Below are 26,898 nucleotides of genomic sequence, written 5' to 3' on the forward strand. Positions count from 1 at the left end.
CTAAGTCTGAAATCTCAGGAGATATCAGGATTACAGCCCTGTCCTAGATCTAGGCACAGACTTGGCCCCGGGACATAGCTGGGAAAACACTAGACACTGACTCTCCTGACCTTGATTCATGGAAAAAGCCAAAAGTTACAGTCAAGGAAGCCACAGCACCTTAGTTCTGGCAATGTTTCGCAGAGAATATCAAGACAGTAGAAGAATTTTGGAAGGACGGATTGAGGAAATGGTGAAAGAAATGAAAAAGCAATTAGGAAAAGAAAGAAAACATTTATTAAATGCCCATGTACCAAACAATGCGGGCATACACATTTCATCAGTTTTCTTCACAATCCTATAAGAACAATTTTGGGATTTTTAACATGTGCAAACAGGTTTACAGAAGCAATGCCAACATTTGATCCTCCAAAATCTACAAAAAATATGGGCAGACCTTTATGACATCTTTTTCCTTAAAGCATCATAACATGCAGTATGCTCTTTAAATCTATACTTATGTACCAGGCACTCTTGTAATTACATAATTGTTAAAGCCTCACAATAACCCTATAAAGTAGTTATGGCCTATTTTATGCCCATTTTACAGATGAGGAAATTGAAACTTAGGTCAAGTGGCTTGGCCAAGGTCACACAGCTACTATTTGGTGGAACTGGAATTCATACACAAGCAGTCTGCTTTCACACTCCATGCCTTTAACCTCACGCTATAAAATACTCTCATTGTATTAATTGCCACAACTTATTTATCTCCTCTACTGTTGACGGGCCTTCTGGTTTCTAGTTTGGGGCTCTTATGCACAATGATGTTATTCTTCACTGTGTATCCTGGTGCACAGGTACAAAAAGTTTCTCTAGAGCAGTGGTTCTCAGAAATTAACGTGCATCGCAATCTCCTACAGAACTTGTTAAAACAGATTTCTGGGCCCTACTCCCAGGGTTTCTAATTCTGCAACTTTGTGTTGAGGCCTGAGAATCTGAATTTGTAACAAGTTTCCAGGTGATGCTGCTGCCACTGTATCAGCAATTAAACCACACTTTAAAAGCCACTGATCTACATCATGGGTTGGCACACTTACACTGTAAAGGACCAGATAGTAAATATTTTAGGTTTTGAGGGCCACAAATGATCTCTGGTCTCTTTATTTTAATCCTTTAAAAATGTAAAAAAAATATTCTTAGCTCTAGGGCTATACAAAAATAGGCTCCAGGCAACCTCTGCTCTAGGGTATATACCAATAAGTGAACTTACTGGGAAAAAAGATTCAGCTATCTTCAATTTTAGTTGAAAAAAAAAAAAACCTAAACTGTTTCCTAAGTGGCAATTTTTACTTCCTAAATGTCTCTCAAGTCCATGCCCTCTCAATGCCTTTCCAAACCTTTAGCCTCTGCACAGGTTCAGGCCCCTTTCACCTTTCCAGAATGATTGCAGTAGTCTCCTAAGGCCCTTTAAAGATAACCTCCATGAAACAGTCCCACCCCAATAAGGCAGAGAGACCAGTATGAATTGTATTCATTCAGTGGCTCAAGCCAAAAACCTTTAAGTCACTCTATACTCTTTTTTTTCACACCACAAGCCAATCACCAGTAAATTTCCGTTCCCTCTACCTTCCAACATTTATTCTGGATTAAACACCTCTCATCACTATTACTACTATTATCAAGTTCAGGCGTCCATTACCTACTGTAACAGCCTTCTACTTGGTCTGAATGCTTCCACTCCTACCCTCCTCACAGCAGCCAGATCCTTTATAGCTATATCAAATGACAGTCTCAAAACCTTTAAAAGGCAACACAATAAAATCCCAACTCCTTACCGTGGCCTAACAAGGCCTACCTAATCTAATCCTTACCTATTACTTCCACCTCTTTTCCTACCATTTTTCACAGCTCTTCCTTTGACACTCCAATCATATTCCCACTCCAATGTAGGCCTTGGATGTAAACCTTTATCAAAAGCCCATGAAAATCAAAGTAAATTACATCTACTGATTTCTTCAAGTACTTATACTGAAATACCTCACTCAAGCATTGTAACGGTGAGTTAGGTATAATTTTCCCATACACAAACCACCCCTTTTAGAATTTCAGTTAACCTAATACTGCTTAAATAGTCTACTAGCTTGTCTAGACTGTATTTTTTGGTTATATTCTTTATACATTATACAGTTGCAAGTTTCTCTTCTAAATTATTTTTTATAAATAAAAATCAAATGATAACCTAGAGGTTTAAGTATCCACTTAATAATAGCTTAAAGCCTTACAATATTCTTAAAAATACCTGGATTCATTCATTCAATAGCCATCACTGAATGCCAATGTATCAAGCAGGCTGGGGATGAGGAAGAAATAATTGAAACATAGTATCTTCAGGGAATTGGCAGAGGGAAGGAGAAAGGGGGAGAAAGCAAGAGGAGGATAGAGAAAAACAGAAAGACAGGGAGAACAAAACAAAAAGGCAACAACCAAATGGGAGAAGATATTTGTAAATGATACCTCTCATAAGGGACTAATATCCAAAACATATAAAGAACTCATATAATGCAACAACAAAAATCTGATTAAAAAAATGAGCAGAGAGTCTATGGCCATGCCACCCTGAACAAGCCTAATACTGTCTGATCTTGGAAGCTAAGCAGAGTCGGTCCTGGTTAGTACTTGGATGGGAGACCCACCTAGGAATACCAGGTGCTATAGGGATAAAAATAAACAATACAGGATTGTAAACTGACAAGGTCCTTGCAATCTGTGAGGTTAACCAAGGGTTGCCTCACCTAAAAAATTTTTTAAAAAATGAGCAGAGGACCTGAATAGACGCTTCCAAAATGACATACAAAAGGCCAACAGATATATGAAAAAATGCTCAACATCACTAGCTCTAAGGGAAAAGCAAATCAAAACCATGATGAGCTACCACCTCATACCTATTAGAATGGCTATTATCAACAAGACAAGTAATAAGTGTTGGAGAAGATGTGAAAAGGGAATCCTCATACATTGCTGGTGGGAATGTAAATTAATGCAACCACTATGGAAAATAATATAGAGTTTCCTCAAAAAAACTAACAGAGCTACCATATGACCAGCAATCTCTCTTCTGGGTATCTATCTACCTGAAAATTTTGAAAACATTTGTTTGTAAAGATATATGCATCCCTATGTTCATTGCAGCATAATTTACAATAGCCAAGACATGGAAATGACCCCAGGGTCCTTCAAGGAATGACTGGATAAAGAAAATATGGTACATAAACAATGTAATACTATTCAGCCATAAAAAAAGATAAAATATTGCCAGTCATGACAACATGGATGGATCTTGAGAATATTATGCTAAGTGAAATAAGTCAGAAAAGGATAAGAACCATATGACTTCACTCATATATGAGATATAAAACAAAAAAAAAAAAACAACAAATGAACACACAAAACAAAAAACTCACAGATACAGACAACAGAATGCGGGTTGCCAGAGGAGAAGAGGGGGAGGATGAAGAGGGTAAAGGGGATCAAATACAAGGTGATGGAAGGAGACTAGACTTCAGGTGCGGAGCACACAAGAGTCTATAGATGTTGAATTATAAACTTTACGCCTGAAATTTATGTGCTGTTATTAACCAATGTTACTCCAATAAATTTAATTTAAAAAAGAAAAGAGGAAGGGAGACACAGAAAAAGAAGGAGAGTCAGAGAAAGACAGTAGGGAGACAACAGAGGGTACTGTTAAGTGATGTTACACTAGGGATACAGAAATAGCACTTTGTACTTCAAAATATCGATTGAATTTTTAAATTTATAATTTAGTATCTGCTATTTCCCCTCACAGACACACACTCTATAAGTTCTACGAAGAAAGAACTCTTGTTCATCTCTGATCCAGCACCCGGTGCTGGCACACTGAAAGTGCTCCCTAAGCTGCTCCATCAATTGGCTGATTAACAATTGTGAGAGCACAGAGGGAGGGCACAACAGTCTTTCTCTGGGCTTCTAGTATTTTTGATGTTTTTGCACTACCTTCTAGAAAAATATATGCTTTATTTTTATTCTTTCTTGATTAATAATAGTTTTTAAAACTATAATTTTCCCTCACCTATAGTTTAGGCCACATCCCATACGTTTTCTTTACTACTATTGTGTTCTAAATAATTTGGAAGCATAGTTTCTTTTTCTTCCTTGATTTGGTTATTGTTAAGAGAGAGCTGACTGAGAATGTCTAAGTAGTCTGGATTTTTAAATTTAAACTTTTTACTTTTACTTGTTTTAGTACTTGTAGTCTGTGAGTGTGGCATGTATTATTTCTGTGCTTTGTGGAATTTCTTGAGATTTTTTTTTTGTGGCCTAATGTAGGTACAAGTTTTATAAATTGTCTATAAAACTTTAGTCTATTGAAATGATCTTCTTTTACCATGTTAATTTTTTATATTTTTAAATTTTAACTTTTTATTGTGAAATAATTTTATAGATCCTAAAAAGCTGCAAAATAGTAAATGAATTTCCATATGCTCTTCACCTATATTCTTCAATATTAGTAGATACATTTGCTTTATCATTCTCATTAATCTTTTCTCTCCTTCCCCGATCACCCATAGCCTGTCAATTCCTTGAGGACACTACATTTCAATTGCTTATACCTTATCCTGAGCCTAGTACTGTGCTAGATACATTGGCACTCATTGGTAGCTACTGAATGAACAAATCCAGGAGTTTCAAAAAAAACCTGTTAAATGGTTATTACAGATACTGTCAGACAATTGGTAGATTGTAATGAAAACTTTGTCCATAAAAAAGCATCTAGAAGAGGCTCTAGTTTAAATTGTTTTTCATGTCCCTTTACCCATAAATACTTGTGTGTATTTCTTAAAGGACAAGAACATTCTCTTATATAACCACAATATAATTATCAAAATCAGTAGTTAATAACATTTATACAATACTATAATCTATAGACATTCATATTTCATCAGTTATCTAAGTAATATCCTCTATAGCAAAAGGAAGAGAATTGTTTTCTGGTCCAGGATACAATTCAGAATTACAAATTCATTTAGTTGTCATGTCACCTTAGTCTTCTGTAATCTAAAGTAGTTCCTCAATCTTTTTCTTTCATGACCTTGCTATTTTTAAGAGTACAGGATGATTATTTTGAAGAACGCCCCCTAAATTTGGTAACCTCTGATATTTTCCTTATATTTAGATGCAGATTATATATTTTTGGCAAAAATACCATAGGAGTACTGTTTTGTCCCTCTCAGTGTATCATATCAGGAGGCGCATGATAAACCATTTGCCCCATCACTGTTGATGTTAGCTTTCATCACTTGGTTAATACAGTGTCTGCCAGGATTGTCCAATGTACAGTTTCTATTTTCTCCTTTGTAATTAATAAGTATCTTGTGTGAGGTCGTACTTTGAGACTATGTACATGTTTCATTTCTCATCACACTTTCGCCTACCATCAATTTTTTATGGTGGCTGCCAAATGGTGATTTTTCTAATTCCATCATTCTTTCTACATTTATTAGCTGCAACTGGACTGCAGGGAAGACCTCTCCTTCTTTCCTGTTTTTAAAAATTCTTTTATTTACATCAGTGTGAACTCATAGATGACTATTTTATAATCCATTAGTATGGACATTTAGTTTCATACTCACATTGTTCCCAATTTGGCCAGTGGAAGCCCTACCAAGTTAGCACTCATGCATTATACATTTTAATTTTACTTGGCACATGAAAATAAACTACTGTATCTTTTCAAAGAGTAAAAAAATTAAAAAGTGACAAGGGCTTAAAAAAAGACAATGGTAAAGAGAAAAGAAATTTAAGAAGTATAGAAGTGGCAAAAAAAATGTGCTGATTAACCAGATACGGAGAGTAAGCAAAATTCTAGGATGGGATGCTTTGCTGGTTTTGCCTGGATTAACAAAAGAGTGATAGGTAATATTCACTGAGAAGGGGAATGCAGAACTTTGGTGAACATTCTTCCAAATGTTTTTCTACCAATATGCTTAGATAAAATAATATACTAGCTGCTTCATTCAATACTTTCTGATTTAATGTCTTATTAGGAAGGTCTCCTCTGACTGCTGAATCAAAAGAAACCCTGGTCACTTTCCATCTCTTACCCTACTCTACTTCTGTTCATAGCACTAAAAATTGTTGGCCTCCCCAATAAACTATAAGTTCCATAGGGCCTCAGATTTTATGTTTTGTTCAATACTGTCTGCCACAAAGGAGACATTCAAAAATAATTAATGAAAAAATAAATATATGTGAAGAGAGAGAGAGAGAGAGAAATAGGATCATAATTAAAGATTGTTTTGCAGGATAATGTTTCTCCTGAACAGTATAACTTGGATATCATTTTATGTTATTACATAAGTCTACTTAACTTTTTTTCAGTGGTTACATAGGTGAGGAACGACTTCCTGAACTTAGACATAACAGAATAAATTATAAAGAACGTTATGAGGATGCAACCAAAATAAATACAAGTTATATGCTTTAGTCAAAGAACTAATAAAACTTGTTAAGAAACCAATATGAAAACCTAATCAATAAATGTGCAAGGGATGTCCAATTTATAGAAAAAAGGACATAGTATTTAACATATATGAAGAGCTGTTAAACTGAAACAATGGCAAACCATGATCAAATTGGAAAATATTTTTAAATGAAAACATCAATATGCGATAAAGCCCCTTTGTAGATTTCTGCAAGTAAATATTGATTCATCCTTTTAAGAAAGCAATTTGGCAAGATATATCAAAAGCTCTAGAATATACTTTTTAAGCCAATAATTTAAGCCAATTCTGGATATTTGTCCTTCTTAGGATATAAACCAAGAAGTTCATTGTGATGCTATTTATTTATTATTTAAAAACTGGAGGCATCTTAAATATCCAGTAACAGTGAATGGTCAAATACACTATGATAAAAATTTTAGACACATCTATATCTAAAACTGTAAATTTAAATATTTAGGAATATATTTTTATGTCACATTATTTATGTTTCAATCTTAAGTCAAATATGTTTATGATACAATCTTAAGTAAAAAATATACTCAGTTTTCATTAAGCAGGAACATGTTTCATGTTTTTGGTGGGCTTAATGTTTGTCTGTACCTCCTACTTTTCCATTCTAATAAGTAACTTTCACGATAAAAAAAATTTGTTAGACAATTAAGGCATTGCTTTGGTGCCTGAGGGAAGGAAAGGTTTTAATTTTTCATTCAAGCAGCTGTCTCCCTTCTCTCTCATAACATAAATGAACATTTATATCATCTGACTAGAAGTACCAAATCGAGACATCAGAAGATATAAATGGTAAAACAAAATAAATAAAATGAATAAAGGAGAAATCAGACAAATCAGATAGCAATCTACCAACTGATGTTGATGAAGAAAAAGATACTGCCAGAGATATCATGGGATGACTCTGATAAACATTTTTTATCACGAAAAAAAGAATCAGATTCCCTCACCATTAGCAGGACTTATCCATACAGAGAACAAAGGAGTGATTGCCAGATGGGAGGAGAGTTCAGGGGCTGGATAAAAAAGGTGAAGGGATTAAGAAGTACAAATTGGTAGTTACAAAATAGTCACTGGGATGTGAAGTACAGCACAGGGAATATAGTCAATAATACTGTAATAACCATGCATACTAGACTAATTGGGGGAATCACTTCATAAAATGTATAAATATCTAACCACTGCACTGTATACCTGAAACTAATATAAAACAATATTAAATGTCAACTCTAATTGAAAAATAAGTTTTTAGAATTCCTCAAAATTGAAAAAAGCATCATCATTAGCAGGTGACTTTTTAAAGAGTAAAATTACTAGAATTACATTAATTGATTCCTGGTTTTTATTATAGATTTCAGCATAAAATACTTGACTGACATTTAATCTGCAAGGCTTTCCCTCTAAACCCTCTTATTTGACCACTTTAATCTTAGTAGATCTTAAAAGATCAAACAACTCCATTACCACCATTTTGCTGATAAAGTGGGTGTAGAAAGGATGACTTTAGGTAGATATTTAAGGGCCACATACTCCATATAAGTAAGGTTTGTGTTAAGACCCAAAAAGATGAAGACCAAACACTGGAAAAGAGTCAAATCCAAATGCTTAAAGGATACTCGTTTTTCTTGGAAAATGTCTTTACTTATCACAATGTTAACCTTTCAAGATGTACAAAACATTTACCCTTTTGTGACATGTGTAACAAATATCTTGGACCCGCTACCAATTCAGTTAGTAAGGATTATGCTGCCAACAGCGTAGTTTGGGCTCTGGAACCAGACTGCCTGATTTGCATTCTACCTTCACCTCACATTTATTAGATATGTTACCCAGGCAAATTACCTTAGGCAAGAAGCTTAACTTTTCTGTGCTTCAGTGTTTCTCATCTGTAAAATGGGGACAACAATATTCACCTTAGTAGGGTACTATGAAGATTAGATGAGTTAATACATTAAAACATTTATAACCATGCCTCGTACATGGTAAATCCTCAATAAACATCAGCACTTAACATTTGGTGCTTGAAAAGGTATATGCAGCAATTGCATTCAAGTGATTCCTTTTTCACTGTTCACTGCTTTGCTTTGAAGTAACAACTTACATTTGTATAGCCTTTCATAGTTTCCAAAACACTTGCAAACACATTATCTCATTTCAGTTTCACAAGCAATTCGCAAAGTAGGTAAGCTGCACAAGGCTAAAAGTGGCCAATTTAAAGAGACCCCAGAGTTCCCCCTGGCTCATGCCATTATACCATATCCCATTGCTAAATGATGAACCTCTGTAAAGGTGGAACATGCCTAATTGAAAATATGTTACTCTGAGAGTTTCAGGGCTCTCTTGGCGTGGCTGGCTTCTTCACAAAGCTTTGTGATGCTCAGAGAAACCTCCCAGGAGTAAGATGAATTCATTCCTTTTAGAGCAGGAGAGGAGAAAGGCTATTATGGCCTGAAGAAAGAATCGAACAGTGATTTCTCCAGAAATCTCTCTATCCATTATCTTTGTGAGACTGGGACAGATTAGGGTTTGAAGAAATGTTCTTCCTCTCTATTCGATCATTGTTTGTGAAATGTCATACAGTCAGAAAGGTGCATAAAACATTTGCATGGCCTGCCCATTTGTTTTCAAGTATAAAATATAAAAATATGAGTGACTGCTATAGGTGGTAGATTTTAGCTATATAACTTATTTTGATCATATCAAAGTTTTCAAGTAGAAGATACCCTAAATGCTACCAGGGCTTAAGAGAATAAAGGCTGCAAAATCTAAGGAGGTCACTTCTTCAGAATTTAGAGACAAAAATCTCATCTAAAATCAACATCCAAAGAATTAGGCTATGGGATTACAAAAGTAACCCATGCTGAATAATGGTTTGTACATTCTAATGGATTCTAGCCAGTGCTCACAATGACAGTTAAAATCACCTCAGGCTAAGTGATCCAAGAGATACATAATCCTGGAAAGTGTAAGACTAAAGGTAATGTAAATAAAAGAGGATTCATCTGCCCTGAGTTGTCTGGAATTCAAAAAATGATGACTTTGGAAAGAGGCAAAACTTCACCAGTGTTTATCTCACACTGTCCGGGGTAGACTATATTTGGCAGGCACAAATATTCTAGACATCACTGGGCTACAGGGTTTGTAGAATTCTTCAAATTTTACAGTCTGGATATGAGATTGCCGCGAGGTTACCCAATTCTCTCCTCTTTGATCTAATGCTCGCCAAGCACTCTGACCCAAAGGAGGGCCCCACCCCGGTCAGTGGATATGGGGATATTCAGTATATTGGAAAGACCTATCTCTCTTTGTGAAATGGCATCTGGTAGGTCACTAATCAGTCTCCAAGGAATTAAGTTAGTGTCAACCAGTATCCTTGAGTCAGATTTCCTAAGCCAGAGGTAGGGGGTGGGGGGAGTTGTACTGCAAGAAGCCAGAGCTAAGGAACAAATTCTCCACTTAAATAGAGGAGTACAAAACACATGGGATCAAGTCTCATTTTCTTCACTAACTAGTTTTGTGACACTGATCAGATTAGTTCATTTCTTTGACTTTAGTTTCTTCATAGATAAACAGCCAACTTTAAAGTTATTGGTAGGTTTATTTATAGTGTTTAGCACAGTTGCTGGCATAATGGGTGTACAGGTCCAACTGCTATTAAAAAACTGAGGCAGACCTTCAAAATCAGGAGACCCCAACATGGCACTACAGAAAGTCAGAAACACTAGCCCAGGTCTATCCTCCATCCTTCCACTCCCCCGTCTCCTCTTGGGTCAAATTCTTAGTTTGACAGTGTAGAGAAACCATGGCATACGTCGTTGTCTTAAACAGACTGTCAAATTCAGAAGGAGGAGGAAAAGGAAATTTGAAAGCAAATTTGTTTCACCAATCTCTTTTAGCAATCAAGCTATAAAACTATTCAGGGTAATAAAAGACCAACTGTATGCAAAAGATAAGGCATTTATCAGCAGAAAAAAAAAATTAGAAGATGGTAGGGCAGTTGTGAAACTTCTAATTAGAAATAGCTCATCATAAAAAATTATGCAGCTGATACAGTGAAAGCTTTTTGGTTTTCTTATACCTTGGCCTGTTGAGAGCGGAACACAGCCAATTCCTCGAGCAAAATGTCAGTATCCACTCTTATTTCCACCTACTTGTTTCCAGGTGTAACCACTTCCTTGTAGGTTCTAGGCTAGCCCAACTCTGGATTCTGGCTCAAAGGCAGCAGAATATTTCACTGAGCTTTATAAACCTTAGCAGGAAGCATAGAAGTTTATGACTAAGGCAAGAAACTTCCTCAGAATCAAGAATTGTCCTATAGATCATAAACCTGTTTCGTTGTTGTTTTAAATATCTTTACCCTCCTCCTTCCAGAATGCCTCTCTGACCTATGCCTTGTTGACTCATACTCTCAGGGTGAGCCCTGATTATAGAAATACATTTCCTGGCTCCTGGCAGCTGGCTCAAAACTGACAGGAGCCCCCAGTCACATTCTCTTATTTAGCTCCCTGATCCCTAGCTCCAGAGCCATGACCCCAAATTACCCAGGTTCTTGGTGGTAACCTGAAAAAGGAAAGACAACTGAAAGTTACTGACCAAAGGCCTTTGGTGCACAAGAAAGCAGTCCCAGATAAAGTATGACCACAGGGGCAATAATGTTAAAAGCAGTTTTTTTTTTTCTACAAGCAACCTAGACCTGTAGAAAATCCAAAGAACTTTCAGCGCCTTAAGAAAAAGAGTAAAAAGAGGGTGAGGGGGCTTTTCTGTGGGCACAGTTGGGGGGAAAAAAAGAGCATTAATAAAAATTGTCGAAGGTTTCCAGATTTATTCAAGTGAATGTATTACTTTAAATATTGCTCTAAACCAGTTTAACCTGTGGTCTATGCACATTTTGGGGAGTGGAGATAGAGATTGTTTGTGAAACCATAAACATTTTGTATGTATGTGTGTACACATCTTTTTTGCTGAAAGGTCCATATGTCATTGCCTTCTAAAATGTATCTCTATGTCCTAAAAGGTTAAGAACCAATGATCTAGAGCATTCTTCCTGAATGTATATCATGTCAGTAATGAATCGTTTACTAAAATGCTTTATAGTATAAAGAATGCTATTTTCATTCAAAAGTCATATTTAAAATCCGGTGGTAATCAATAACATTAGTTTATCATACCTGTGGATGCTGAACTATTTCCTAGTTTTGATACTGTACCCTACTTATATAAGATGTCAAACTGCGTGAGATGGGATAAAGGTTGCATAGGACCTCCCTGTACATTTCTTTGTAACTTCCTACTAATCTATACATATTTTACTTCAAAATAAACAATTAAATTTTTTTTAAATCATTAGTTCTAGAATCTGGTGGAGACTGGTTCTTAATCCTAGCTCTGCATTTAAAATTTGTATGATGCTGGTCAAGTAAAGTTCTCTGAGACTGTTTCCTCATCTGCAAAACGGCACAACTGCAATTCCTACTTCACAGAACTGTCACATATACAGTTCTTAACACAGGGCCTGACTCATAAAGCATCTTATAAATATAAACCATCGTGATTACCGTTGGGCCATACAGTCATAGCTCAGACATCACCTTTCACTGGGTGAGACGTACATGGCTTTCAGACATGGTTCTTAAAGGGGAAATAAATGGTCTCCTTCAAGGTAGTCTTGGAAAGCCTAATCGATAAAGTGACAGTAAACATTATAAACAAGGACCTGCTCTTTGGAAATAAAAAACCTAGTGTAACAGAGAATAATAAGGGGTTAATAAAGGATGGAAGAGAAGCAAGAGCACATGCACGCACCCACACACACAGGGCAAAAGCAGAGAATGCGACCATTTTTTCAAATGGGTGTTCCAGTCCCTATTTGCTCTGTATCAACAGTGTGCTTAAGGACCCTTAAAGTTAGTATCTTCATATAAATTGTTCGTTTAATAGTAGACAAAATAATGATAGTGTGCATTTCACAAAGCTGCATGTTTTCCATTAAGGATTATTAACTAAATCTAAAGTTTGGAAATGGGCCGACATTATGATTTTTAAAAGAAAAATAAAAAGACAGTCATATATTTAATAATTTGTATTATTAACTTGCTTTCAAGGAGTGTAAATGCTAATGGAAGAGACACATGCGAAGAATTTTAATATGACTGCAACACAATAAGGTTTAAAACAGATTTGCATGGGGTACATTGAGAACGGAGAAAAGGGGCAATTATATCAACCTAGAGGTTGATAACAGCTGCCCCAAACTAGAGGCTGACAACTATCTCAGGCAGAAGAAGCAACAAGAGCAAAGATGCAACAGCAGTCACGGCACTGGCAAGACAAGTAGTTTGTATTACTACAAGTTCAAAGCCAGGCATGATATATCAGAAAGGGAGGGGGAGAGATAAGTGGCATTTAAAGAAAAATTTTCTTCAAGCTTTCCCACTGAACATAAATCCTAGAAAAAATATTTGTGCAAGCACTTTTATCACAGAATACCTCTTTCTGTGATGAGCAAAAATGACTAGACATACATCTTGGAAAAGCTGGGGTTAATTTCCATGAACAAACTCGGCATTTCCTTTCCATTTTTCTCTTCGAACCAAGAACATATAGTTTTTAAGCATTTAAAAGCAATACTTTTTTTTCCCTTGGAACTGACAAGTATCTGATGACCTTTCCTATAAAATGTGAGATCTTAAAGGAAGCATAGAGGAAGTTGGAGCAACACTTAGTCTTAGAAACCTGTAGAAGTGATTGGCTTCTGCCTGTTTGCTTATGGATATATTTTCTAATTTTTAGAGATTTCTGGTCTGGGACTAAACATCATTGCTAATTTTATGGACACAGGGAAGTAGTATCCAGTGAAGGAAAGCACATTTATTGGCTATTACGTTTGTCATATGCATTTCATATGTCACAGAGCTTGTTTTCAATGCCTCTCATCTGGTTGGCTTCAAACCAAGACATGAATCTCATACCCCAGTTGTTCTGCGAGGTTTATTTGGGGGAAAGAAAGCACAATAGAAGAACTGCACCCTCCTCCCTTTTCAGAGTCTCCCCAAAGCACCTGAATATTCAAATACATTAGGAAAGGCCTGATTCACAATGACCTTCCTTGTGCTTTATTCTGAAAAGCAAACCTTTTGTTGGTCCATGAAAAAAATTCCACAGAGAACAAATTTCTCTGCAAAGTACTTTGCCACGTTCACCAAGCATTCTACTAGCTCATTTGAGTGTGCAGGAAGAGAAGAAATTGGTAAGAAAACTAGGAGTAAATTATATGGCACCTTCTAACACTTGTAGGTATAAAACACTACTTCATCCCTAGCTATATGTTTGGCCTTTTACTCAAACATTCCTAAGTGAAGAAAGGAGTTGGTCTACGGTATTGAATATTATATGTGAAAGAGAAATAAAATTTTAAATAGGAGGAAAAATCATAAACAGTTTGCAAAGACATGCCAAAATAAAAAGATCCCAGGAAGAAAGATCTAGATAGAGAATTCAATCTCTTAACGTTTGTTAATGTTCATAAATGTTCAAGTTTATTCAGTTTAGGTTTAATAACTTGTGCAACTAGCTCTGCAACACCAAGATGTTATCATTTGCCCTCAACAATGTTGGTCTTCTGAGTTTAAATTCCCAAAACAAATCCTTCAGGAATGGATTATTTTCACACTGACCAAGGGATGTGGCTTATTCAATAAGTCACCTAAAGAATAACTTAGAGTCTCAATTAACCTCTCCAAATAATTTATTCCAAAAGAAACTGGGTGAATTCGACATCAAAAGATTGTCATGGCTACAGGTAATAATAAGGATGAATCTCAGAAACATAATGTTGAGTAAAAAAAAGCCAGACACACACAAAAAGGACATATTCTATAATTCCATTGGTACAAAGTTCAAATGGAGGCAAAACCAATCTATGCTCATAGAAGTCAGAAGAGTAATTACTCTTGAAGAGAGGGACACAGAGAAGCTTCTGAGATGCCCATAAACTTCAGCTATTGACTCGGGTGCTAGTTCTCTGGTGAGTTAAGTTTGCAAAATTTTATTGAGTTACATACTTATGGTTTGTACTTTTTTGTACACATGTTACGTTTCAAGAAAAATAACAAAGATCATCATGGGTCCTGCATCAATGAAACAGGGTTAAAAACCAACATGAGTCCAGAACAGGGAAATCTATAGAGGAGGAAAGCGGTTGCTTAGGGATGGCAGTTGACAGCTAAATGATACAGAGTTTCCTTTTGATGTGATGAGAATGTTATAAAAGTGACTGTGGTGTTGGTGGCACAATTCTGTGAATATAGTAAAAATCACTGAATTGCACACTTTCAAAAAATGAAAATAAAAACCAACATTGGAGGGTTTTTTTTTTTATGTTCTTCATTGCTCAGTCCTCCCGACTAGTCCCTGTTTATTCCCTAGACTCTCAGATTGAGTATCTGCGTGGAATGAGTACAGTTGCCCATTTCCACTTGAAGAAAGAACTAATTAAAATAACACTACTTGAGTTCAAAGGCCTTCCTAACCTCTGTTTATTACTCACTGCTTCCTTCTGTGAGCAATGCTCAGCTGAAGTCAATATTGTGGAAAGGACACAGTGGTTCTCAACCTTGGCTGCACACTGATATCACCTGGGGGACTTTAACTACTGATGCCTGAGTCCATCCTTACAGATTTTATTTAAATGATATGGGGTGCCGTCTAGATGTCTGAATTTCTTTAAAGCTCCTCAAAGACCAAATGCATGCTGATAATTTGCATACACACACACACACACACACACATGACACAAATTGAAAATCTAAATTCTCACTCTGCCATTTATTAGCTGTGTAACACGAATAAATTATTTGATCTCTCTGAATTCCAGGATGAGTTTGAGACATACCTAGCACACTATAGGCTTTTAAAAAATGTTAGTTACCCTTCTTTTTTCTTTCCCTTCAAATACTAGAGGATGTTTTAATTTTAAAGCTGTTTTCTTTTGACTATTATCAAAGTCCATACTGATCTTTAGAGTCCTGTGATGAATCTCTTGTCTTCTGGCTCCCTGTTTCCTGGACCTGCAGATTGGGAATCTGATCCCTGCCTTGACTGATCTCCCAGAAGCTGGTATCTAGACCACCTGTCAACCCATTTCTTATTTTGGCTTCCCTGCTTGCTCTCTCTTTATTGCTGCTGAAAAGCCAAGCATGCCATGACAGCAAACTTTGAGCTGGATCTTAAAAATCAGGTAGGATTTGGATTCGGATCAATGAAGAAAATGGAGTTGGGCAGTCCAGATAATGGGACATGCAGAACAAAGAGAAGAGCCATGAAAGCACAAGATGTCAGGGAGCATGGAGTGCCTTGGAGGGGTTTCTGGAGAGCAGAGGTTGCAAACCGAGAGCCTGCAGGCCACATCTAGCTCACAGCTGTTCTGCTTAGCCCTCGCAGTATTTAAAAGGTTTTTGAATTGATTGCTAACATTTAAAATTGGGAGATTCCACATCAAAACCAGGTGTCTAGTTTTTCTTGAAAAAGATGACGAGTTGACAACACTGGACCCACATTCCACATGGAAAGCATGGGGAGCAGTAGCTGCTGTTACCTTGGGATGGATATCCTCTCTCCGGTTCTCTGCAGTTTCCACCACCCACTTCACCTCTTCATTTACTGGCCTGCCTCTCTAGGTGTTCAATAATTATTTACTCAATGAAGGACTTAGAATGGTAGGAAGAGAGGAAGAAAGAGAGTCCCCTGTTAACAATACTAAAGAGTTATATCAAATCCTCACACTGTACACCTTAAACTTACACAATGTTCTATGTCAATTATATTTCAATAAAGCTAAATACATACATACATACATACATACATACATACATACATACATACTAAAGAGAGTAACTGAGAAAGACTTCAAACATCACACCAAGAAATATGGACTATGGCTTGGGGTGAAAGGTACCTGAAGGCATTTTCTCAGGCAGCAACATGATCAAGCTAAGTATATGAAAATATTTTAGGTACCACTTAAGCTAGCACATGTCAGAAGAGTGTTTGCCTGACTTTATGAGACACTAGTAAAGACAGGCCCTCCTATCTTTCACACGATACAGTTGAGAATAATCAAAAGAAAAGAATGTTAATAAAATTAATAATTAAAAACAATCTACTTTTAGGTTAAGTATATCTTTATGCCTCACGAAGTTCCAAGAAGCCTTTGAGATGACACTAGAAAGCAGGATGAACTAAAGTGTGAGGCACCATATCCAGAAGTGACAGTTGGGGAGATTTTCAGTAATTTTAGCATGAAGTAACAGAGGCATGAAGGAAGTTGGGGCAGCAGGACACAGAAGAAGGCAGGACTCTGAGAAGGGATAATGATCAAGACCTAGTGAATACCCAGGAGAATGGCCCTATGACTTAAGGCCCAGTACCCCAAAAATTCTGCCCGTGAAGGTGAGACATAGCACTAGTGGAGCTTGGGGGGTAGAGGGGAAACCACAGGATCTGATTGCCTGAGAAGGAACATGGTGAAACTAATCAACATTTCAGGACCTCAGCACAACAGGCTTCAGACCTAGAGGGAAAGTGGTGTTCTTGGGAGTAAAAGAAACATTCAGATCCCCAGGAGGGATGGCTATGTGACTATTACAGCCTCTCTCACGTGCCACAGATTCAATTCAGGCCTGCCTGATTTATAGCAATCAGATTCAATTCGAAGATTCAGATTGTGATCCTTGTCAGTTGCTACCACAATCATCTGAACGGAGTGGGTCTGAGCCTAGAGGTGATGGACACTGGTGTCCAGGGCTTAAAGTTCAAGGCAGGAGTTGGGCTAAGAAGTCTGAGGTAAGCAAAGTCAACCCAGATATCCCCAGACATTAGGCAGAAACATGGGTCAGAAGCTCAGGAAAGAAGTTAGGCTTGAAATAGAGATTTGAGAGCAAGAGTTAAAGCTGAGGAGTGCTAAGAGAGAGAAGTATGGGTGACTATCGAAGCCTACAGAGGAACCACACTCAAGGGATGAAAGGGTTAAAAAGCAGCTACCATAGTCGTCAAAGATTCACACAGAGAAACCTGAGTAGAACAGAACCATTTAGCATCACAGAAGCTAAGAGAGCAAGTAGTTTTAAAGAAGGGGCCATTAACAGTCACTTATTGAAGAAAAGACACACAGGATAGAGCCTGAAATAATGTCCAGGATCTGGCTGGTAACCTTCAAAAGAAGAATGTGGTGGTAACTGGATTGCAAGGGGTTAGGAGTAGGAAGTTAAAGGGTGCCAAACAAATAGTTGGTCTTTATCGTAGTAGTAGTACGATTTGTGGGTGCTTGTTTTGGCTGTGGAATTGTCAGGCAAAGACAAGCACAATCTGAACTCCTGCCCTGCCTTCCTCTTTCATGTCTGGAAATCTAAGACATCACCTGGATCACCTATTCTTACCTAGTCCTAATTAATAACTACACAGTACTTGTTAGATATATATTTTTTTCAAAGTAGAAGCCAATGGCTTCCTAATTCCATCTATGGTGGCCAAAAGCCCCCACAGTGTGGGCTGTGTCAAACAAGGACTGTGGGGCTCATCCCATTGAAGACACGGAGAGGTGACCAAGCAGTAGACTGACTATGAAGAAGCGGATCTAGTCTTTCTCTCATTTTGAATATTTGCTTTTAATTCTCAGTGCCCGGTAGCCTTGACCAAAAACAAACAAACAAAAACAAAAACAAAAAACAAAAAAAACCACTGAAATGCGTACATGATGCAGCCATGGCAGACAACTGCCAGCCTTTCAGCAGTTGTTCCCTGTCATGAGGGTGGTTATGGAAAGAGGACTAAGTCAGGAGTGTGGACAACAATGGGCAGCCTAATACTATAATTGTAATCCTTTTATGCAGTTTCCTGTTCACAAGCACCCAAAGGTAATTGAATTCACAGCATTTTCCATATGGTACATGCTCAAGTACACTTGTTTAAGCAGTCAGAAAATGGTCATTCCTTAGAAAAATGAGTTAAAGAAAAAGGAAACATAATTTTCTTAAAAGGTGCAAAAATTATATTCAGACTTTATTTCCATCCTTTTTTAAAAAGACAAGTGAATTTGGCTTTTTTTGTGCATGGCATCAAAACCAGAAATCTCACAGAAAATAATTTCATGATTTAATTTTCTTAAATTAAAGTACTTTGCTGAAATATTTATGGATGAAATGATATGATCTCTGCGATTTGCTTCAAAATAATAAATAATTTAGAAGTAGGTAACGGTATAGATAAGATTAACTTTAAATCGATAATCAAAGTTTGGAGATTTAACATACTAAATCTCTACTTTTATTTGTTTGACATTTCCACAATATAAAGTTTTAAAAAGTTATGCACTTTTTAAAGTCAGAAAATATAAACAAAACTAAAAGGCAAGCAATAAACTGAGAGAAATATGCAAAATGCTGCTTTGTAAGAGAGAAAGTTCTTACAAATGAAGTAGAAAGACAACAACTAATAGAAAAAAATGTCAGGAACAGATAATTTAAAAAGCTAATAATCACATGAAAACATATTCAACTTCGTTAATTATGAGAGCCGGAATAATGGCCCCCTAAAGATGTCTATGTCTTAATTCGCACACCTGTGAATATTGTTACTTTACATGGCAAAAAGGGACTCTGCAGATGTGATTAAGGATTTGGGGGTGGGGAGATTATCCCGGATGATCCCGCTGGGCCCTCATGAGAAGGAAGCAAGAGGGTTAAAGTTAGAGAGAAGGAGATGTGACAAAGGAAGCGTCAGTGAAGGAGATTCAAGGAGGCTGTGTTGATGGCTTTGAAGATGAAAGAAGGCACTATGAGCCAAGAAATGCAGGCGGCCTGTAGAAACTGGCATGGGTAAGGATTTTCCCCTAGAGCCTCCAGAAGGAAGCAGGCCTGCTGACACCTTGACTTTAGCCCAGTCACTGTGCCTGGAGGAAAATACACAACAATGCCATATGATCTCACTTTAAATTCTTGCCTACTGACTTCCAGTAGGCCCTCAGTGATTCTACCACCATCACCACAGCAGTTATGCAACATTTCCTATCAATTTACTCTCCTAGATAAATAAGTCACGGCTCCTCTGCTCTCAAGTTTCCCAACCACTTCTCCCCACTTACCCTCCCAGTGCCTTCCCTTTGGTCATGCTGTTTGCTGAAGGGACTTAATCCCACAGCAGAATCAGGAGCAATCAAAACACTTTCAAACTCCTCACTTCTACCTGTACCAGCATCTGCAACAACCCACTCCTCTGTTCCACATGTTGCTTCGCATATATTGTGTTTCTACCTAAGCGCAATTCTTCCCCATTCGCCTATTCAAGAATATTACTCCTACAGTGCTCCATAATCACCAATTTTTCTCTCTCCACTGGCTCATTCCTATCAGCATATAAACGTACTTTAAAACAATAACAAACTTCTCCTACCATATTTCCCTCTAGCTACCACCCCATTTCTCTGCTTCTCTTTAGAGTAAAACTCCTCTAAAGAGTTGTCTATATTTGATGTCTCTAATTCTTTTACCCCTTCTGAACCCACTTCAATTGGCTATTAATCCACTCTCAGCACAGATCTTAGTGATGGGAATCTCAATTTCCATTTACAGAAGAGGAAATGGAGTCTCAGAACAGTTGGGCAACTTGTTCAAAACCCACATCAGTGAGGAGCTGAGACTCTCGAGGCTGTGCCCTTGCGATTCACTGATTCAGCCTGGCTCTCCAATTTCCCTTTCTTATTTTCTCCTGTGAACTGGACCACCCAGCCAGCCTCTCATAACGTGGCCTTCTTTATATGTCTTATAAGATTTGATTCTAATTGGTTTATAAACCACAACATAACATTGATTTTTCTTAAACTAACATATTTCAGATTTTATCTGTCTCATGGCTTACATTGAGATGTTTTCTCTTGTAGTTATTGCTTTTAGGAAAGATTCCATGAATATTTCCCATATCTCTTATTCATAAATTTATTTCTTATTTTCATTTAAAGTAATACTTAGTCAATACAAAAACATAGAAAATGGGAGGCAAAAATATATCAGCCATAATTATGCCACTGAATACGAATACTGTTAGCACTTTTATTTCCTTCCAGGTTTTCTTGTGTTTTTTTTTTCCAGTTATAATCATAGCAAACATGGAAAAGCAATCTTGTGCTATGTATTAAAATATGCAAAGATATCAACATAAATAAAAATACAAGTACTTATGGACATATGATACGAATGTTTAATTAAGCTTAGAAAAAACAGGAAATAAATGTCCATCAATAAAAGTTACACAATCTGTTTCCTCTTCTGTAAAGTCGAAATAATATTAGTAGGCAATTGGACTGTCGTAAGAATTAAATTAGAAAATGTATGGAAAGCAAATAGTATATTAAATGACAACTGCTCAGAAAGCATATTATTTTTACAACAGCTTATCTCAATCCTGTGTTCCCACAATTCAGCCCTTTCCGGCTCAGGTCAAAGTTCTCTAACCTGGCACCACTATTCTAGACAGTCTCATTACTCTTTCGATTTCTAGGTTCCAAGGAGATGAAGTTATTCTGTCAACCCAACAGAAACCAAGGAAATTTATTCTGTGTCCTACTTCCCACAGAGATAAGTTCTGCTACATTATTTTGTAGGTACTGAATTTGTCTCTCTGATAGACCTAAATCTTTTCTCCAGCTTCAGCCATAATTTACTAACTCTAATCTTTCAGGAGTTAGAGCTACTTGGCCCAAATTCCTGGTTTTTTCCTTTCTCTTTTGATGGCTACTTCATCAGAGTTTTCCAGTTGCTGAAAATATACTATCAGAGTTTATTAATGCCACTCTTAAAATGGGACAAGATTAAATAAAATTGTACTAATAATTCTAAACCATTTGGTTTGAATAAAATCTTTTTCTTATCCCCTTTAATTTGCTAAAAAGAATCTTGTTCAGTAAGCAATATTTTACACTTGGAACAAGATTCTCATCTCGATCCAGTAAATAATGTCCTAGTCACTGTGCTTGTTTATATTTGCTTTATATTCTAACTACTTGTTTGAAGGTTTTGGGCTCAAATACAAATATTGATATAATTCTGGAGAACAGTTTCATCCAAATTGTTTATCTTCTATAGACTGGAATATTCTAGAGTACAGACTGTGAAGGGGTCCAGAATATACCACTATGGCATAAAAATTATTTTGAGCAGAAGGCATTTGAGTTCCTGAAATCTTTTATCCACATAAAAGCAGAGCCTTCCAAAAGAATTCAAAAGAATCCAATTGTCATAAATCAACCAGAGAACACTGATTCTTATCACCAGAGATGTTGAGACATCTCCATACCACATCTAAACAGACATTATCATGAAAACTACCATCTGTACTCCTGAGGGCCCATTACTTTTCTTTCCAAAAACTCATTTGTTTTCCCATAAATGCCTGTTTTCCCCAACTCCCTCTGCATATTAAGAAGTCTTTTGTTTTTGTCAGTGCCCTTCTCCCCATCCCCTCCCCCGCATTAAGATGGTATAAAAGCCCCAAGTTCTAACTGCCCCTTCGAGTACTCCTATGCATACATTAATAAAAATATGTGATTAATTTTTGTCTTTTCTCTTGCTAATCTGTATTTTGTCAGTTTAATTCAAAGGCCCCCCCCAATAAATGAACAAAAGTGAGCAGAGAAAGTTTTTCCTCCTGACAACATTATGATCTAGTATTTCTAATACTTCTTTACAAATGCTGAATTTTAAAGCTTCATGTATGCTGTGCTATGAGAGTAAGCATGTACGGTTATATTAGAGGTACTATATACGGAGGCTACAGACAAGGTAATTACTGCCCTCATGCCCCTGCCCACTCCGCCCACCTTGGAATTTGGAAATTAGATTGGCATGAGACACAGCAGAGATATGTCAAGTGATCAAGTGACCTGGAGAGACTTCCAAATGCTTCCATGAGGTAAACCTGGACCATAACCAAACTGAACATGTAAATATATCTACAGAGGAAGGAGTCAGTGAGGTCAGTTGCTCAACCTTGAAAGGATTTAAAAAAGGAGCTCATGACATAATCTTTGTGTGACTCCTGCACTGTCTAGGGCGGCCAATTAGCCACTACATTGGAACAGTGAGGTCTCCACAGCAAGGAGGAGCAGTCTCCTAAACCTCATCAGCTGAAGGACAGTCCTTAAATCACTCATGTTCTTTGGTTTTAACACTGAGTAGGCACTCAATAAGTAACGGAAGGAAAGAAGGAAGGAGAGAAGGAAGGAAGGAGGGAGGGAGGGAGGGAGGGAGGGAGGGAGGGAAGGAAGGAAGGAAGAAGGCTCCCAGGTGGCAACCTTCTGATGATAATCTGGCTTTCTAGTAACTTCCTGTGAGGAGAGAAAGTGCTGACAAGGAGTCTCTTCCTCTCACAGTTAACATTTCTTCTTACATCGTAACACATGAGCAAAGGATGATGCAAGATTCAGTTAACAGAAGCTGGTTTTCCAGGGTTTCAAGAAATTTATGGACCAGTTATGAGGAGCAGGCTCCAACAGCATCCAGTTACCCAACACAGTATACGAGGTATGAGGGCGCAGCCAGCAGCCCACAAGACTCTACCTCGTCATCCTCCCATTCACAGCGCTTACCAATTATACCACTTCCACTGGTCTTCCACCCCCTGCCCTATTCTTTCACTCAACACTAAACTGTATATAGGCCAGTGAAACAGAAGAAAGCGGGGTTCTTGGCCTCCTGAAGACTGAGGTCTGTTTATCTGGGTATACAGATGAGCAAGCAAGGGAGATTAACACAGTGGGATAAAATCTATGGGAGAGCCATATGGAAGTAGCAGATTCTGGTGTGTGGAGGAGGTGTCTTCTCAAAAACTGAAGAAGTTGGAGACAACTTCGTGGATGGGAGGTGGTCCAGGTGGAGGGTAAGCAGAGGCAAAGCCTTAGAACATTCAGGAACTGAAAGGTGTTTCCTGAAACTGGACTTTGAAAGAGGCAGTGGGGGAAGAACAGAGGAACTAGGGGTGCGGAGGGACAAGGCAAATTTTGAAGCCCGAAAGGCCTTTATAAATCAAACATTTTTAATTTTATCTGAGGGCAATAGGGAGGTATTGAGGTGCGTTAGCCCAGAGAGAAACCAGATGAGGTTTTCTTCTTAAAAGTATCACACAGGCTACCGCAAGAACAAAGCAGGGGGCACGAGGAAGAAGGAAGGCAAAGAGAACCTTTAATATCTTAGGCAGCAGCATAATACTTACCTTTCATTTCCTCCCTCTTTTGCTATTCATTTGATTCATAAGATGTTTTCAAGGTCATTTCATTTTCATATTATGAGTTTCATTAAAAGATGATGTTAACCTAAATATAATTTCATTTTATGGCAATGTCTGTTGTCCATCTCAGAGTAAATGCTTCTCTTAATAAATTTAGGCAAAATGCACAGTGTAATTTTTCTTTGACTTTTTTTTCTTTTTTCTTTTTTATCTATAGCCCTGCCCAGGGATCTCCTAAACTCAGTGCCAGATTTGGGGAGGAAATACCCAGAGGGGATAATCCCCAGGGAGAGGATTTCTGGTACATTTAACTGCCAGATGTCCCACCTGAAGTTCTTCAGAGATGCAAATTCCTCCACTGGAGGAAACATAAAACCCACAAAGCCTGGGCTGCACCTTCAGGCAACCTAGGAGGTAAAGGTCCAACCAGAGAAAGCAAGAGGTGAAAGCTTAAAGTAAACTGTTGTTATTCCCAAAAGTAAAAGCACAGAGGCAGAACCTGACAGAAGATTCCATTTTACCATTTCAACAGCAGTCAGGGATTATAGACCAAAGCCAAATTAAGTCATCTGTGTACTTTCTTATGCATTTTCCTGCAGATGGTCTCCAGTCTGTTTCCCCGTACTTAGTTAAAAAACAAAAGGTCTCTGCTGGTCAGGACAGGTAGGTTGGGAGAGCCAGAGAGCACTTTCCACCCAGCACTGGACCCAGGGGAGAAGAGTCCCCAGAGAGTAGAGGACAAGGAAGGTAGGCTGAGTTTCAAGAAAGGAAGAGTAGAGGCAGAGAAGGCCCCTAGGCCAAGGAGTGGAAAGCCCTTACAACCCTGGGGCTTCTACAGCCACAAGAGGACCTCTTAAATCAGCATCAGCAGGGTCCTTAAAAGGAGGGGGTGAGGGATGAACAAATGCTGTGGAAGAGGGCTAGGAAGAAGGAATGAGGCAAAGGCTTCTCAATATCTACAGACCATTCATTAGATATCAGAAAGTTTTACTGTCCTTAAAAGTCAGATAATAGTAGGAATAGTGCCTGGAATAATAAGCACTTGCTCCCAGACAAGAAAAAGCTAAAGGAGCTCATCACCACCAAACTAGTATTACAAGAAATGTTAAAGAGACTTCTTTAAGAAGAAAAAAATGAAAAAATGTGAATAAAATGGTAATAACTACATATCTGCCAACAATTACTTTAAATGTAACTGGATTAAATGCTCCAATCAAAGGACAGGGTGGCTGAATGGTTAAGAAAACAAGACCCAACATATGCTACTTACGAGAGACTCACCTCAGGTCGAAAGACACACACAGTCTGAAAGTAAAAAGATGGAAAAAGATATTTCATGAAAATGGAAGTGGAAAAAAAAAAAAAAGCTGGGGTAGCCATCCTTACACCAGACAAAATAGACTTTAAACAAAGGCTGTAACAAGAGACAAAGAAAGAGTCAGCAATACTACTTCTGGGTATTAATCCTAAGAAATCCAAAACACTAATTTGAAAATATGTACATACATATATGTTCATTGAAGCATTATTTACAACAGCCAAGATATGGAAGCAACCTAAGTGTCCACCAACAGATGAATGGATAAAGAAGTGGTACATATACACAATGGAATATTACTCAGCCATAAAAAAAGAATTAAATCTCGCCATCTGCAACAACATCAATGGACCCAGAGGTTATTGTGCTAAGAGAAATAAGTCAGAGAAGGACAAACACCATATGATTTCACTGATATGTGGAATCTAAGGAATAGAAGAAACAAAACAGAAACGACATATTAGCTAATATACACAAAGTCCTTAGAACAATGCCTGGAATACATAAGTGTTCAATAAAAGCTGGCCACTATAAAGGCCCACATCATATCACAAGTAGCAAATTAGAGTGTGAAGGGCTATCCTACATAGCAATGGGAACTGAAAGCTAACCACCGGAGCAGCACAATAGAAATGTAAAAACATAAATAACCAAATACATAAGTGGAAATGGGTTTGATGGGAGAACATAATAAGAGACGGGTATGTACGCGATATGTTAACCCTAGAGTCTCATATATTCATAACCAGGCTAGGACCCAAGATAATATCTATTACATTTAAGACAATTATCAAATTGATAAATGAGGATGCCATTCACATTTCTTCTACAAAGATCATTATTGGTTAGCATAATTATAATCCTATGGTTTACAAAGCAATTTCGAAAAATGCTGATTGGGTCCTACTCTTCTCAAGTATAAATTTTACAAAATTAAAATAAACTTGTATTTTTCAAACTTGATGGCATTTATTCAGAGCAGAATTGAGTTTAATAAATATAGAATCTATTATTCAATATTAAATGTTGAATCTTGAGAATAAAAATATAAACATAATCCTAATCAAATAAATTAGCTAATTGGTTTTCTTAAGCTGTTACTATTAATAGCTGCTTTTCAGCCAATGTATACGTAAAATAGAAATTTATTTCATAGTAAATTCAAATGTATATGTAACAAATACACCCTCTATTACTGAGCATATGCATAGACAGAATGAGTTAGGCTGTGTTTATGCTGAAATGGCTACTCCCTGTTAGGGGTTAGGTGTTGTCGAAGGCAAGCACCCTAAATCGCAAACCAGAAAACTAAGCAGTGTGAGAGTGGGTCCTTGTCAGGACCTCTCCCTTGTCCTCTTTCAGCCTGGTCTTGCAGAGTCCCTCTCCCTCACTAGGCTTGGCTCTGAGAAGAGACCTAGCATTTTGTTTGGCCCCAGCCCGTAGCGCCAAGCCTGGTAAATGGTTCCTGGATATTGGGAGTAAAGAGGGTTCAATCTGCATCAATAGTCCAAGAGCTAGGAAGACAGGACCCCCAGTGAACTACAAGTTGAGACTCCATAAACTCTCCTTATGAACCAGATTATCTAGATTCACATCTGTGTGTCTGCGTGTGTGTTTATTTCCCTCTGGTATCTCTCCTAGCAGATAGAACTCAGCTTTAGCTAAGCTCAATTGTAGACTTGATTGACAGCCACTGACTGGGCCACAGCCTCAAAGGAGAAACAGTGCCTCCTAGAGACTCACATGCTGAAGGCAGCAGTAATTTGTGAGAGACCT

General features: G+C 37.5%; 1 protein-coding gene across 2 annotated transcripts in view; it reads right to left on the minus strand.

Moving 5' to 3' along the window:
* G3BP2 (G3BP stress granule assembly factor 2) overlaps window positions 1–26,898 on the minus strand; it is a 67,832-nt gene that overhangs the window by 27,244 nt on the left and 13,690 nt on the right. The gene's annotated exons all lie outside the window — the stretch shown is intronic.

The sequence above is a fragment of the Pteropus medius genome, unplaced genomic scaffold (genome assembly GCF_902729225.1).
Source record: "Pteropus medius unplaced genomic scaffold, Ma_sr-lr_union100, whole genome shotgun sequence".
Classification (NCBI taxonomy): domain Eukaryota; kingdom Metazoa; phylum Chordata; class Mammalia; order Chiroptera; family Pteropodidae; genus Pteropus; species Pteropus medius.